The sequence below is a fragment of the Oryctolagus cuniculus genome, chromosome 11, assembly GCF_964237555.1.
Source record: "Oryctolagus cuniculus chromosome 11, mOryCun1.1, whole genome shotgun sequence".
NCBI lineage: Eukaryota > Metazoa > Chordata > Mammalia > Lagomorpha > Leporidae > Oryctolagus > Oryctolagus cuniculus.
The window spans coordinates 69,603,137-69,618,335 of NC_091442.1; the positions used below are offsets into that span (position 1 = coordinate 69,603,137).

At 40.7% G+C, this 15,199-nt stretch overlaps 1 long non-coding RNA gene across 1 annotated transcript in view; it reads right to left on the reverse strand.

Moving 5' to 3' along the window:
• Positions 1 to 15,199, reverse strand: part of LOC138844388 (uncharacterized) — a 239,295-nt gene that overhangs the window by 222,916 nt on the left and 1,180 nt on the right. The gene's annotated exons all lie outside the window — the stretch shown is intronic.

The following is a 15,199-nucleotide window of genomic DNA, read 5'->3' on the forward strand; positions in this document are numbered from 1 at the left end:
AGCTTTCCAGGGCACCTCTTGAGAACTTGTCCTAAATGCCCATCCTTTGGAAGCTGAAAGGGTAAGGTAACTCTTTGAAGCCAAATAGTAGTATCCAATTCCAATTTTTCCAAGAAAGTAAAAAATAATTTTCTTTGTTGATTGTGGTGTGTATTGTACATTTTGACCCATTTCCAGAAGGGTTTGCAAACTATAGCCCATAGAGGAATTCCATCCAGTCTCCTGTTTTGTTTTGTGTTTTTAATCTCCAGAGACTTTCAAAGGCCTTCCTTCCTTCCTTCCTTCCTTCCTTCCTTCCTTCCTTCCTTCCTTCCTTCCTTCCTTCCTCTTTCTTTCTTTCTTTCTTTCTTTCTTTCTTTCTTTCTTTCTTTCTTTCTAAGGTAGAGTTACAGAGAGAGAGAGATCTTCCATCTTCTGGTTTACTCCTCAAATGGCTGCAATGGCTGGAGTTGAACCCATCTGAAGCCAGGAGCCAGGCGCTTCTTCTGGGTCTCCCATGTGGGTGCATGGGCTCAGGAACTTGGGCCATCCTCTGTTGCTTTCCCAGGTGCATTAGCAGGGAGCTGGATGGGAGTGGAGCATCCAGGTCTCCAACTGGTGCCCATATGGGACCAACATTGAAAGTGGTGGCTGTACCCACTATGCCACAACACCAGGTCTAGTCTCTTGTTTTGATAAGGCCCATTGACTAACAAGTGTTTTTACATTTACACATATTTTTTAATCAAAAGAAGAATAACATTTTGTAATGTGAAATTTATATGAAATTCAAAAATAGGTGTCCATAAATATAATTTCATATATACACTCTTTTGTTTATGTATTTTCTTTTTTTTTTTAGAAAAAGGTTTATTTATCTGAGAAGTGGGGATGGAAAGAGAGAGAGAGAATCCTCATCCACTTTTTTCCTTTCCCGAAATGCTTGCAATAACTGGGTTAGGCCAGAGATAGGAGCCCAAAATTCAATCCAAATTTCCCATGTGGATGGCAGGATCTAATTACCTGAGCCATCACTGTTGCTTCCTAGGGTCTGCATTAGCAGGCAGCTGGAATCAGGAGCTGGAGCCAGGAATTGAACAAAAGTACAATGAAATGGGATTCAGGCATCTGAATCACTAAGCCAAATGCCTGCCCATGTTTATGTGTTTTATATGGCTGCTTTTGTGATACAGTGGCAAGTTCAGTAGTTGCAACAGAGACTACATAGTCCAGCAGGCCCAGAATGTTGAGTATCTCAATTTGCAAAAAAGGTTTGCCAACCTCTCATCTGTAGTGATGACGAAGAAAAGGGGAGATGCATAACAATGCTAATGTGACTGCATGAAGAATTCTCCAACAAGTTTATATTTATAAGTCATGAAAAATTTTGAAAAGGAATATGAAGGGAAAGCTATCAATAACAACAACATTAATGAGAAATAACTTGGAGAAATAGCAAGGAATATATGGAAATATTGTCTGTGAGGCTAGAAGCTCGGAAGATTCTGAAGCTTGTAATAACTATTAAAGCAAGAAAAATGAGATTCATTTGTGAGTTAAGGGAGCAAGAACAGTGGATAAGGTTGCTACTTGGGGTGAATGGCAATAATAATGCTACCAAATACAAGAAATAAAGAAGAATTAGTCAACTCTCTTCAATTCAGCTAACTTCTTCAGTAAATTTCCATCTTTTCTGGGAATATTTATCATCATTTAAGAAGAGAAAAACAAATACTTTTGAGAACACATGGGAGACCAAGAGAATAAAATTTAAAAAAAAATCACCCACTCTACTTTATCTTAAGGGCTGAATGAACAATATCTCAAGATATCAAAAGGATATAAGCATCTCAATCTATCAAAAAGCTCATGATGATTATAGAGTGGCTACTGATAATCTTTGAGAATTTGGAGAGAATGAAGAGTTCCTTAAAGTCCAAGGTTGGAAAAATAAAGTACCAAAAAAAAAAAAAAAAAGCATACTCCAAACTCTGGGATTGTGAGTTTGGTCTGATTCACAGTAAAACTCAAGGATGATGCACTGAGTCTTTAAGCATAGAGAAAAGAAAATTGTAATCAGAAGGAAGCAGAAAAGGTTTGCTAAAAATTATCCAGATAAACTTCACATTTTCAGATAGGGCTATAGGGTATATCTTGGTTCGATGCTTTGACAGGTTCTCTTCCTTTGTACAAGCTTTAGAAGGGATGATATTGCAAAGTAAGAAGTATCATGAAGTGCAATTATGTGGATTTGTAATCAGAGTATCTGATTAATGATATTCTCCAAAGTTCTGATTAATGAATTAATGTGAAGTTACGGAGAATTTGTCAGGAGTATGCCACTGTCTCTTTAGCTACCTTTTTAAACAAGTAATTTGGTTAAGGATATTTTTGCCATGATGCTGAAATTTGCAGCAACTCAGTAGCTAGTATGTCTCATGGCAAAAATCAAGATTTAAAAAGATAATCAAAAGTTGAAACAGGCTGGCCCCGGGTTCCTGGTTGGGGCTCCAGATTCTGTCCCGGTTGCTTCTCTTCCAGTCCAGCTCTCTGCTGTGGCCCAGGAAGGCAGGGGAAGATGGCCCAAGTCCTTGGGCCCTGCACCGGCATGGGAGACCAGGAGGAAGCACCTGGCTCCTGGCTTTGGATCGGCACAGCGCGCCGGCCGTAGAAACCATTTTGGGGGTAAACCAATGGAAGGAAGACCTTTCTCTCTGTCTCTCTCTCTATCCACTCTGCCTGTCAAAAAAAAAAAAAAAAAAAAAAGTTGAAACAAAATTCTACAATTAGATCCCAAACAAAATGGGGGAAAATAAGAACAAAATCAAAACCGAACAAATAAACACAAATGTGGTTCTCAACACTGAAATTTAATTGGTCTGGGGTGCAAACTGATCATCAACTTTTTTTTTAGATTTTTATTTATTTATTTGACAGGTAGAATTACAGACAGCGAGAGAGACAGAGAGAAAGGTCTTCCTTCCCTTGGTTCACTCCCCAAATGGCCGCAACGGATGGAGCTGCGCCAATCTGAAGCCAGGAGCCGGGTGCTTCTTCCTGGTTTCCCACATGGGTGCAGGGCCCCAAGCACCTAGGCCATCCTCCACTGTTTTCCCAGGCCACAGCAGAGAGTTGGACTGGAAGAGGAGCAACCAGGACTAGAACCAGCACCCATTTGGGATGCTGGCACCACAGGTGGAGGATTAACCTAGTGCACCACGGCATCAGCCCCCATCATCAACATATTACCAAGGTATTTAGGTGATTTCAAATTCAACCAGTATCACTTTCATTTGGAATATACTATGAAAGTAGAAGACAGGGTAGTAAGTGAACAAAAACTAAGGTCCAGAGCATATATGGCAATACTTAGAGTATCCTGGAGACTCTAAGATATGATTCTATCAGATATGGCAACTGAAAAAAAACAAAATGATTTTAAGTTGTAGACATCACCTAGAGAATTAAGAAATTGTAAAGGTTACCTCTCATCCATCAGGTAATTACTCTTATACCAACCTTTATAAAGTCAACATTATGGAACAGCAGGGTTTGAGTCTTAATTACTCTTTTGATCCAGCTTCCTACTAATGTACCTGGGAAGGCAGCAGATGATGGCCCAAGTACTTGGACCCCTGCCACACATGTGGGAAACCAGGATGGAGTTCCTGGCTCTTAGCTTCAGCCTGGTTCAGAAAAGGATTTTGAAGCCATTTGGGGAGTGAACCAGTGTATGGAAGAGCTCACTTTTTCTGTGTCTCCCTCTCTCTGTTGCTCTGCCTTTCAAACAAATAAATAAACAAATTTTTAAAAAAGATTTGCAGTGCATTGTATTTTTCAGAAAGTTTTTATTTGAGAGGCAGAGACAGGGAAAGAGGAAGAGAAACATACAGACACAGAGACCTCCCATCTGTTGGCTCACTACACTGCTAGTTGCCTATATTGGCCAGACCTGGGCTGGGGCCAAAGCCAGAAATCAGAAACTCAATCCAGATCTCCCATGTGGGTGGCAGGAACCCAATTACTTAATCTATCACCGTGGCCTCCCAAGGTCAGCACTAGCAGAAAGCTAGAGTCAAGAACCACTCAAGGATTGAGTTCAGGTACCCTGATATGGGATGTAGGCATCTTGGCTGCTGGCTAAACGCCTATCTCTGCATTGCACTGTTTAATCCTCACATTAACTCTGTGAAATAAATATTATTATCCACAATTTGTGGTGGAGAAAATTGAGGCTTTGAGAGGTTAATCAACTTACCTAAGTCACTAGCTAGTATCTATTGTGGCTAAAGGTTACTGAATTAGTATATGAGGAATGAATTAAAATGGCCTGAAGAGACCAGTTGAACTGGGAATTTATTAGAGACGAAATATTTATATTTTAATCAAGAATTAATGTTGAAGTGAATGAAGATAATGAAGGAAATATAAAGTTAAGGGGCTGACGCTGTGCTGTACTGGGTTAAGCCCCTGCCTGTGACACAGTCATCCCATATGGGTGCCAATTTGTGTCCCGGATGCTCTACTTCCAATCCAGCTATCTGCTATGGCCTGGGAAGGCAGCAGTAGATGGTCCAAATCCTTGGGCCCCAAATCCCCTGTGGGAGATAAAGAGGAAGTTCCTGGCTCCTGGCTTCAGATCAGCCCAGCTCTGGCCACTGCAGTCATTTAGGGAGTGAACCAGTGAATGGAAGACCTTTCTCTCTGTCTCTCCCACTCTCTGACTATAGCTCTACCTCTCAAATAAATAAATAAAATCTTAAAAATTTCATTTCTGTACTGCAAAAGAAACAGTCAGCAAGATGAAGAGGCAACTGACAGAATGGGAGAAATTATTTGCAAACTATGTAACTGATAAAGGATTAATAAACAGAATATAAAAAAGATCAAGAAACTCCAGAACAACAAAACAAACAACCCAGTTAAGAGGTGAGCCAAGGACTTAAACAAACCTTATTCAAAAGAGGAAATCCAAATGGCCAACAGACACATGAAAAAATGTTCAGGATCACTAGCTGTCATGGAAATGCAAATCAAAACCACAATGAGGTTTCACCTCACCCCAGTTAGAATGGCTTTCATACAGAAAACAACAAACAACAAATGCTGGTAAAACCACTATGGAAGACAATATGAAAATACCTCAGAAATCTGAATATAGACCTACCATTGACCCAGCCAATCCCACTCCTGGAATTTACCCAAGGGAAATTAAATCAGTAAATAGAAGAGTTATCTGTACCCCCATGTTTATTGCAACTCAGTTCACAATAGTTAAGACATGGAATCAACCTAAATGCCCGTCAACCAAAGACTGCATAAAGAAATCATGGGATATGTACACTATGGAATACTACACAGTGGTTAAAAAAAAAAAAGAAAAAGAAATCCAATCATTTGCAACAAAATAGGTGAATCTGGAAAACATCATATGTGGGGAGCAGCTCGGACTAGACTAAGTTACTGGAATTAAGACTTATTCTATGCATCTGCTCTCCTCTGTGGGGAGCAGCTCGGACTAGACTAAGTTACTGGAATTAAGACTTATTCTATGCATCTGCTCTCCTACAATATGGCGCTGGGAGAGGAGAAAACAGCTTCTACCCAGCTGCCTCCAGTTCAACCAATAAACTGTAGGACTTGCTCCTGATTGGAGAGCAGCGTACTCGGCGTGTGGGCAGCCGAGTTGGGATTGGCGGAGGAGGACTATAAAGGAGGAGAGAGACGGCATGCACCAGGAACATCTATGGGGAACATCTGAAGGAACACCCGTGCAGCCCCCGAGAGAACCGGCCGGCGGTGTGCCGCTCCCCTGCGGAAGTGGGGAATGCGGCCAGGGGGAACTGCCCTTCCACGGAGGTGGAAGGGATAGTAGCCAACCCGGGAAGAACCAGCAGTAAACCCGGGGAGGGCCGAGCAGACGAGAGAACAGCGCAGGGTCCTGTGTCGTTCCTCCGCGAAGAGGGGGAGCGACATAATGGTGCCGTGACTCGGATATGAAGCCTAGGCAGGGCTTAGTGTCGTTCCCCCATGAAGACGGGGAGCGACAATCATACTTAGTGAAATAAGTCAGTCCCAAAGGGTCAAATACCATATCTTCTCCCTAATCTATGAGATCAAATAGAGCACCTAAAATGAAATCTGTAGAAGTGAAATTGACACTTTGAGAAGGGATGACTTGAGCTGCAGTGTCTTAACTGTCAAGGAACAGTTTCTTTCTCTTTATCTTTTTTTTGGTTTTTTTTTCTTCATATTATTTGTTTAGCTCTTTACTAACATAGAGTTAATCATATTGTATAAAGTTAATTGAGGACAGATATCAGTAAATAATAAGAATGAGAATAAGAGAGGGAAGAGGAAGTTTGTAACTGTAAAGCTGTATAGTTCTGCATACATTCCTATGGACTTACTTCAAAGAGCACGGTTTAAAAATTTTCATGGCACCCCAAATCTCATTAAGCTGGGTTGTAAAAATACCATTTTAATTGTTAAAGTGATCATATTAAGTATTAAACTGAATATATAGATAGAATTAAGGGTTAAAGGGATCATATAAATAAGATCAAGGGTCTGGTAATAATAATAGATAGAATTTAAAAGGAGAAAATGTTCCAACATGGGAAGCAGTCCACACAGCAGACTCATAGAATGACAATTGCTTTAAGTAACACTCTGACCTCAGAATCAGCCCTTAAGTCTTCCTGGTCTGGCTGAAAAGCTTGTGAAGCATCTCAGGCATGCAAAGTCAAGACACTGTGGCAAAAAGTGTTCTACATGAAGGATCTCTGTGAGTGAGACTCCAGCGTAAAGAAGTGGCCATCAAAGGAGGATATACTTTTCTCTAAAGGGAGGAGAGAACTTCCACTTTGCTTATGGCTTTGTCTAAATAGTGATGGAGTCTGTGGATTCAAAAGGCTTCCAAAGCCTAGGCAGCTCATGTCAAGAGCCTTGGGTGGTCACTGACATAATACATGAGAGTGTTAATTGTTATATCAGCAACAGGAGTCACTGTGCACTATCTCCCCATGCAGGACCTCTGTGAGTTAACTGTAAATCTTGTTTTCAAACAATGTGTGTGTGTGCAAATTGTTGAAATCTTTACTTAGTTTAGAGTTGGTCCTCTGTGTACAAAGTTAATTGAAAAAGAATCTTAATGGAGAATGGGACTGGGAAGGGGAAAGGGAGGAGGAGTGTGGGTGGGAGGGTGGGTATGGTGGGAAGAATAACTATATTCCTAAGGTTGTACATATGAAATTTGTATTCCTTAAAAAATAAATTAATAAAAATTCAAATATTTTTATCAAGATTTCCAAGCCTAAGATATCAAAATATTTGTATGAAAAGAAAGGTGGTAGAAGGGAAGAGGGTTTATTATTTGAGGAAAATAATTTTGGTTTTTAATAATAAAGGAGATATGGCCGGCGCCACGGCTCAATAGGCTAATCCTCTGCCTGTGGCGCCGGCACACCGGATTCTAGTCCCGGTCGGGGCACTGGATTCTGTCCCAGTCACTCCTCTTCCTGTCCAGCTCTCTGCTGTGGCCCGGGAGTACAGTGGAAGATGGTCCAAGTGCTTTGGCCCTGCACCCACATGGGAGACCAGGAGAAGTACCTGGCTCCGGGCTTGGGATCAGCGCAGCACGCCAGCCGCAGAACACTGGCTGCAGCGGCCATTGGAGGATGAACCAATGGCAAAGGAAGACCTTTCTCTCTGTCTCTCTCTCTCTCTCACTGTCCACTCTGCCTTCAAAAAAAAATAAAAAAATAATAAAGGAGATATGTTTGGGGCCGGCGCCATGGCTCACTTGGTTAATCCTCTGCCTGCGGTGCCGGCATCCCATATGGGCACCAGTTCTAGTTCTGGTTGCTCCTATTCCAGTCCAGCTCTCTGCTGTGGCCCTGGAGGGCTGTGGAAGATGGCCCAAGTGCTTGGGCCCTTGCACCCACATGGGAGACCAGGAGGAGGCGCCTGGCCCCTGGCTCCGGATCAGTGCAGAGCCAGCTGTAGCAGCCATTTGGGGAGTGAACCAATGGAAGGAAGACCTTTCTCTCTGTCTCTCTCTCTCTCACTGTCTATAACTCTACCTGCCAAATAAAAAAAAAAAATAAAGGAGATATGTTTAAGGTACTCCTCTCATGCCTGCTGTTTTCTGTTTGTCTCATTTAAGTGTAGTATAACTCTATGAGCAGCTGGGACTGGAACCAGTCCTCTTATATAGAATGCAAGCATTACAGGTGTTTAACTCCTGTACCACAATGCCAGCTCCCAGAATGTAATATTTTAACACTTCACCTATTAGTATAAGTAGTAACAAGTAGCATTGCATAAAACCTCAATTGCTGAAAGAATCTAAGCACCATTTCATTACATCTATTTTGATTAAATTATTATTTTTCTCCAGCCTCATTTTTTTTTAAAATCCTGATCTTGTGGGCTCATGATTTCTCTTAAATTACTCCTGAACACCTTTATTCAAAATCAAAACTTGCAGCTGGTAGTAAGCAGAATACCTTTTCAGATGACAGGATATGGCCTCCTCAGCACAGCATCTATAAATAAAGCAAACTGCAGCACTTGCTGAATTTTAGCATTTCCTCATCCTTCTGCCAAAACTGATAACCAGCTTTCCATTTATAAGGTGATATTTTTAGTTGCCTGAAAATCCTGGACAGTGCTCTTATCAATATATATCAAAAATGCTATGATTTCTTAAATGCTAAATAATGGTTATTGTTATTATAAAAGTCAAGAATTAAATGGTAAACATACCAAAGGAAGCACCTTTTTGACATAAATAATCTTTGTAATTTTCTCTAATGTGCTGCAAATGTATTCTAACTCTAAAAGAATTATCCCTTCACAGAATAACAATTAAGTTTGATTTACAGTACCACTAAAAATTAACCAAGAGCTTCTTGCAGTTGTTTAGCTCACAGTAGATCATAGGAAAAACCCTAACTGTTGGGCTCTTTCCCATCAACTAGAAATAAATCTGGTTGATATTAGCCTTATATAACATTCACTTCCTTTTGTATCTAAGTTGAATTCAGTATTGACGAATGAGCCCCAACAGGAAGCACTTTGTTTCTGTTTATTCTGAGTGTGAAGCTGTCTACCCTGAAACACAAATCACAACTGCCCTTTTCCTTCCTTCCTAACAGATCAGCTTTGACATTCAACAGACTTCATTATGCTTCAAATATCAATAACTGGTTGACTAAATATAGCTCCAGTTTCTTTATTTCCTTTAACTGAATTTATAACAAATGTACAAACTGGGTACAGTCCACACTTTCTTGGCAAGAGGCTAATTGTTAAATGCATATCAAACTTCTCTCCTACCAAGACTTTCCTCCTTTTTATCATCCATTCAGTATTGATTCAGAAAAAATTACTAATAGAATAATGGTCTCCAAATTATTTCATGGTACTGTCATTCTTTGAGATTTTAGTAGTTACAACTTTAAATTCTATTCTTCTCTGTGTCATGTAGCAAAAAACTACATATTCCTCTCTGAGATCATAATACATTCAGCATTTTAAGATTCTGAGACAAGCTACAGTTAGAAAATTTGTTTAACCTTCCTCTCTCTCTCTCTCCCTCTCCCCCACCCCATTTATTTATTTGAAAGGCAGAGTGATAGGGGGACAGGGAGAGAGAGAGAGAGAGAGAGATCTATCCATCAGTTCACTCCCCAAATGACTCCAGCCAAAGCTAGGATCCCAGAACACCCTCCAGGTCCCCCACATGGGTGGAAGGGGCCCATGTACTTGGGCATCTTTGGGTGCTTTCCAGGATTAGCAGATAGCTGGATTTGAGGTCAAATAGTCAGGATTCCAACTAGCACTCCACTATGGAATTCTCGCATCCAAGAAGCAGTTTAACCTGCTGCACCACAATGCTGGTCTAAACTTTCTTTTAAACACCCCCGCCTACCTACCCACCCCTTCACACACACACACACACACACACAGTCCAAGTCCCAAGGGTATCTGTTTCTATAACCATGTTATGGACTTGTGTTCTGTGGTTCACAGCTTGGGAAATGTTGCAGTAGACACTTCCTTGTAATAATAGGGGAGAAAGAAACACAAATAAAGCCCTTGAGTGTCTTTTTCCCCCTACAAGCTTTGACATTTTCATTTCCTGCCATATTAGAACTGCTTTGGTGAAAATTTAAAGGGTTTTAATTCTGTTTACTTCTGTTTTATACACCTACTCTCCAGTAGGGGTACTAATGAACAATCAAATGCCTAATGAGGCAGACAAGCAAATGAGGAAGTTATTTAGAAGTCAAATAATCTATTACTAAATGGGTTCACTTTTATTTTCCTCTTAAGATAATCAGAGGTGTTACCTATCAACATACAATGTACATGTATACACAAGGATTAAAGGATTACATTAGGTATAATGAAGCATATCATTCAGCATTTACTTGTTGAGATCCAATAGAGCAAAGACAGAAGTAATTCTGCTAAGTAACTTGCACTCAATAACATCCCTCTCCAACTACTCTGGGCTATGTAGGCTGACAAAAACCACCACAAAATGGACAAGAAAATGTCATTCTCTGCTATATCACTGCAGACCTCCTATTTCCCTAGAGAAGCGTCATTATCACTCTAAACCTGAACCTTTCTTATCCTTCCATATTCTTGGACATCTCTTTCTCCACATTCCCTCCATACATGTGTGTGAGATATTTCCCACATGTCTTAGAAGCCCCAAAGTTGAAAATGTGAGGTACAAAGTAAGCCAATATTTTTAAAGAGACCCATCCAAGGAGAGGCAGATCCTGCTTCTAGAAGTGACTTTCTTACCATCTTCCCACATCTTCCCAACTGCCCTCCAGTCTATTTAAGATGAGTACTATGGAGAGAGAGGTTTCTAAGAGAGATGTAGCAGGGAGTGCTGGGGCTTTCCTCCCCAACCCACCTCAAGAACAAAGCAAGCACTTGGAAGAGATGAGAACCTTTGTAGGAAGGAAGGATCTGGAGAGCTTTGGAGGCTGCCTTAGATACCATTAAGGGTGAAAAAAAAGATTTGACAGAGCAGGTTTGAAAGCAGTGATTGAAAAACCAAAGAGACCTTTCAAACTTGCATAACAACTTTAGATCATTCATTCTTCGGGGGGTTACCCACTGATTTCTGCACGTTTGAGAAGGGAAGAGAAATGGAGGGAAGTGGCAGCATTGGGGATGGGGGAGAGGCCATGCAGTGACTACTTTCTCCATCAAGTGTGGTGGAGATGCATGGGCTTTGAGTGGGAGACATGGACAAATCCTTTTGAAGTTAGTGGGGCTTGAGTTCACTGGGAGGGTTATGGAGCCATCAGATGTGCTGAGGCCTCTGAGACCTATCTCAAAGAACTCACCACCTTATCCCTCACAAGAGAGTCAATGTTTGGGTATCTGCCAAACAGAGGGCAGGAACAGTAGAGCGAGAATAATAGTACAATAACAAAACAAAGGAAGCTTTCCTCTTCTTTTATGCTATCTCCCTATCCCTAAAGAGATCTAGAGGTAGAAGGTAGTGTTTGAACAGACATTGGAATAAATTATTGCCTTATTCTATCTTGTGTTGCTATAATAGAATACCACAGCCTAGGTAAACAACAGAAGCTTATTCAGCTCATGGTTCTGGAGTCTCGTGGTTCAAAAGCATGATGCTGGTCTCTGTTAAGAATCGCTGAGCTGCTTCAAGACATTGTAGAAGAGCAGGTGAGAAAATATATGACATACAGAGAAAATCAGGTCTAACTCATCCTTTTCGTCTGGAACCCACTTCTGTGACAATGGCGTGAATACCTTTGTGAGCTAGTCCCCTTTTCAAGGTCACACCTCACATTCTATCTTAAAGGTAATTAAATTTCAACAGGAGATTTGGAGGGGACCTTCAAACCATAGGAATTAGATTGGGCTTCCGATACCTCAAAAGGTCTGGGAAGCTATGAGATCTGCTCAGGATGTCATTAAAGGTCATGGAAAGTATGTCACAGAATGTGTTTGAAAAAAAAAAAAAAAGGTAACATTTCATGCTGGCACCTCCAACAGCTCATATGACTCAATAAATCAGTTATACAATGTTTCCATTGCTCATCCCTTTATTGACATTTATCTTTTAATACCTCAGTTCTACCATATTCAAGCATCTACTCTTCATTTTGCAAATATATATATATATAAAGCTATTTTCATTCTATACTAAAGGAGAGCTTTTTCCTAGATTCTGCCTAAAATTCAGCACTTTTATGTGAAATTTACAATCTGAACCACGTGATTGTTTCTCAAGGTTCAGGAATGTGTCTTGCTCATCTTTGCATCCAATGGTGTAGGTGCACAGTGTGTTTGTGAACTAAACTAAACTACTGGTTAATGTTAGAGTTTCCCAACAGACTGAAGGACTCTATTTTTTTCCCCTCTCTAAAATCTCTTATCTCAACTTTCTATTGTAGAAAGCAAACTCTCAAGTTACCTTTAGCTAAACTTACTTCCTTTCACACATAAAAGTAATTTAGCATAAACCTATCATTAAAGAAAAGCATTTCTCCACTGTCAAGTAACAAGTTATTTTCAATGATCCACAAATCAAATTCCTATCAGGTCAAGAGTAGAAAATCAAGGAACAATAAGTGCCCATTAAAAATATGGCACTGACTTTGTACTTGGAGTAGAAATAGTTTAAGGATGGCTATTCTCTGAAGGAATGTATGCTCTAATTGGAGGCAAACATAAAATGCTATGACTGGTTCAAGACCATGGTAAGGAAACAGGGAAAAAAAACAGGGAAATCCATTCCAGATGGGGAGAAGCACTTCAGTGTAGCGATTTGGAGTATGGTTTCTGAAGAGACAAGGTGTGGGTTCTGTTCTGCTTTCACTTTATGGATGACCTTTAGCAACTTGTACTCAGTTTTTTTGTGCCTCATAATTTCTATCCTACAGGACTATTCTGAGAATGAAAAGAGTTAATACAACACCTGACCCATAAATAAATAGATATTATTGTAATTATTATTACAGAAGATCCCTGACTCACCATGGTTCAACTTATAACATAATTTTCTAAGTTTTTAAAGATTTATTTATTTGAAAGGCAGAATGACAAAGAGGGAAAGATCTTCCATTCACTGGTTCACTTCCTAAATGGCTGCAATGGCTGCAGGTGGGTGGGGACCAAGCCAGAAGCCTAGAACTCCATCCAAACTCCATCTGGGTCTCCTACATGGTGTCAGGGGTCCAAATACTTGGGCCATCCTCTGCTGCTTTCCCAAGTGCATTGGCAGAGAGCTGGATTGGAAGCGGAACAGCCGGGACTAAAACCACTGCTTTAATATGAGATGTTTGGCAACATAGGTGGTGGTTTAGCTCACTGCACCACAACACTGGCTCCTGATTTTTCAACTTTATGATACTGCAAAAGCAATATATGCATTCAGCAGAAACTTGCCCTTTGAATTTTGATCTTTTCTGAGGCTATTGGTTTGTGCCCAGGCTGAGCTCAGCTCCCAGTCAGCCAGGTAAGCATGAGGGGAGACAAGCAAACTCTACAGCACACAGCATTGCCAAACTGTGATGTTCTGAAAGTTAGGTGCATCAAGTGCGTTTCTGACTCAATTATACTTTCAACTTATGGGGATGTAGCCCCATTATAAGTCCAAGGGTGTCTACATTACTGTTACTAGCATCATTATACACAGAGACAAGGAGTGGGAATTGTTAAGGACATAAAGCTTTAGTGGGAGCTTCTCCCTAGAAGAGGACAGTGACAGGTCAGAAAGAAGAGGTTAGAGACAGATGAAGGTGATCACTGACAGCCAAAACATTTGGACTTTATCCTGCAATAATGAGCCACTGTGTGTTTTAAATATGTAAGTAGCACTATAAAACGTGTTCTGTATAAATCTAAACTGGCTGTGTAAAACATTTTGGGGAACAGGGATTAATAAAATATTTCATAAAGATAGCTAATTTTTATCCTTTCCTGGACCTTTGTAAGCATGCAAGAAATACTAGTTGTAAATACTATTATTATGCTGTAGACCAGTGGGGAATGTCCTGCCCTTGAAAATCCTTTGATCTGCCCCAGCCAAGGCAGCCACAGGCCAGACTTGAAATTCAGTAAATCTATAGCAGGCTAATTTTTCAGTTGATAATTTTGTATGGCCTGCAAATGATTTTATAAATATCCAGATGGCCCTTGGCAGAAAAGAGAACTTCCCTACTCCTGGAGGCAATACTCTAAGTACACTCATATAGAATATTTTATTTTACTTCTATGATACCCCTAATGTGATTAGCACTGTGCCACAGTAGGTTAAGCCACTACCTGAGATGCTGGCCTCTTAAAGGGAAGAACCGGTTTGAGTCCAACTTAGAGATTCTCTACTTCCAATTCAGCTCCCTGCCAGTGTGCCTAGGAAGCCAGTGGAGGGTGGCCCAAATACTTGGGCCCCTGCCACCCACGTGCGGGGATTCAGGGGGTGGTCAGGGTTCCTGGCTCTGGCTTGGTGCAGTTCCAGCCACTGTGGCTATTTGGGGAGTGAACCAGCAGATGGAAGATTTCTTTCTCTCTCTGTCACTCCCTCTGATTCTATCACTCTTTCAAATAAATGAATCAATCTTAAAAAAAAAAAAAAAAACACACACAAGGGCCCTATAAGGTAATGTTCTGATGATCATCGTTTTGCCCACAAAGAAACTGAGGCTCAGAGGGATTAAAATGAATTGCCTACGACAGCTAGTAAATGGCAGTATACATGATTTATACACAAGCTGTCTTACTCCAAATGGTATAGGCCAGTCGGAAACAGATAAACGTAAGGACTGACACACATAAAAAGACAAACCAGGACATCAGTCTGGTCAGATACAGGCTAACAGACAGGATTGCCACCAGATGTCTGAGGTTTCAAGCCTTGAGGTTCACACACACACAAAATGATCTGCTTGGTGTCTGCATGTGTGTGTTTTATATATTAAATATCGTGTGAGAGTTATTCAAAACAGACACCCTTATTCAAATGGTCAGGCAGGTTTGGTGAGGGAGGGCCTAATGATGGCAGACTTGGGTAAAATGAAGGAAGAGACATGGGATTACTAGTCAGAAAAATGTTGTGTATATTATACAAAAGCATACACGAAGGCAGACCAGAGCAGCGACGGGCACTTTGGATACGTATTGTGAGGGCAAATCACGCTTCATCTGTTTTATTAAC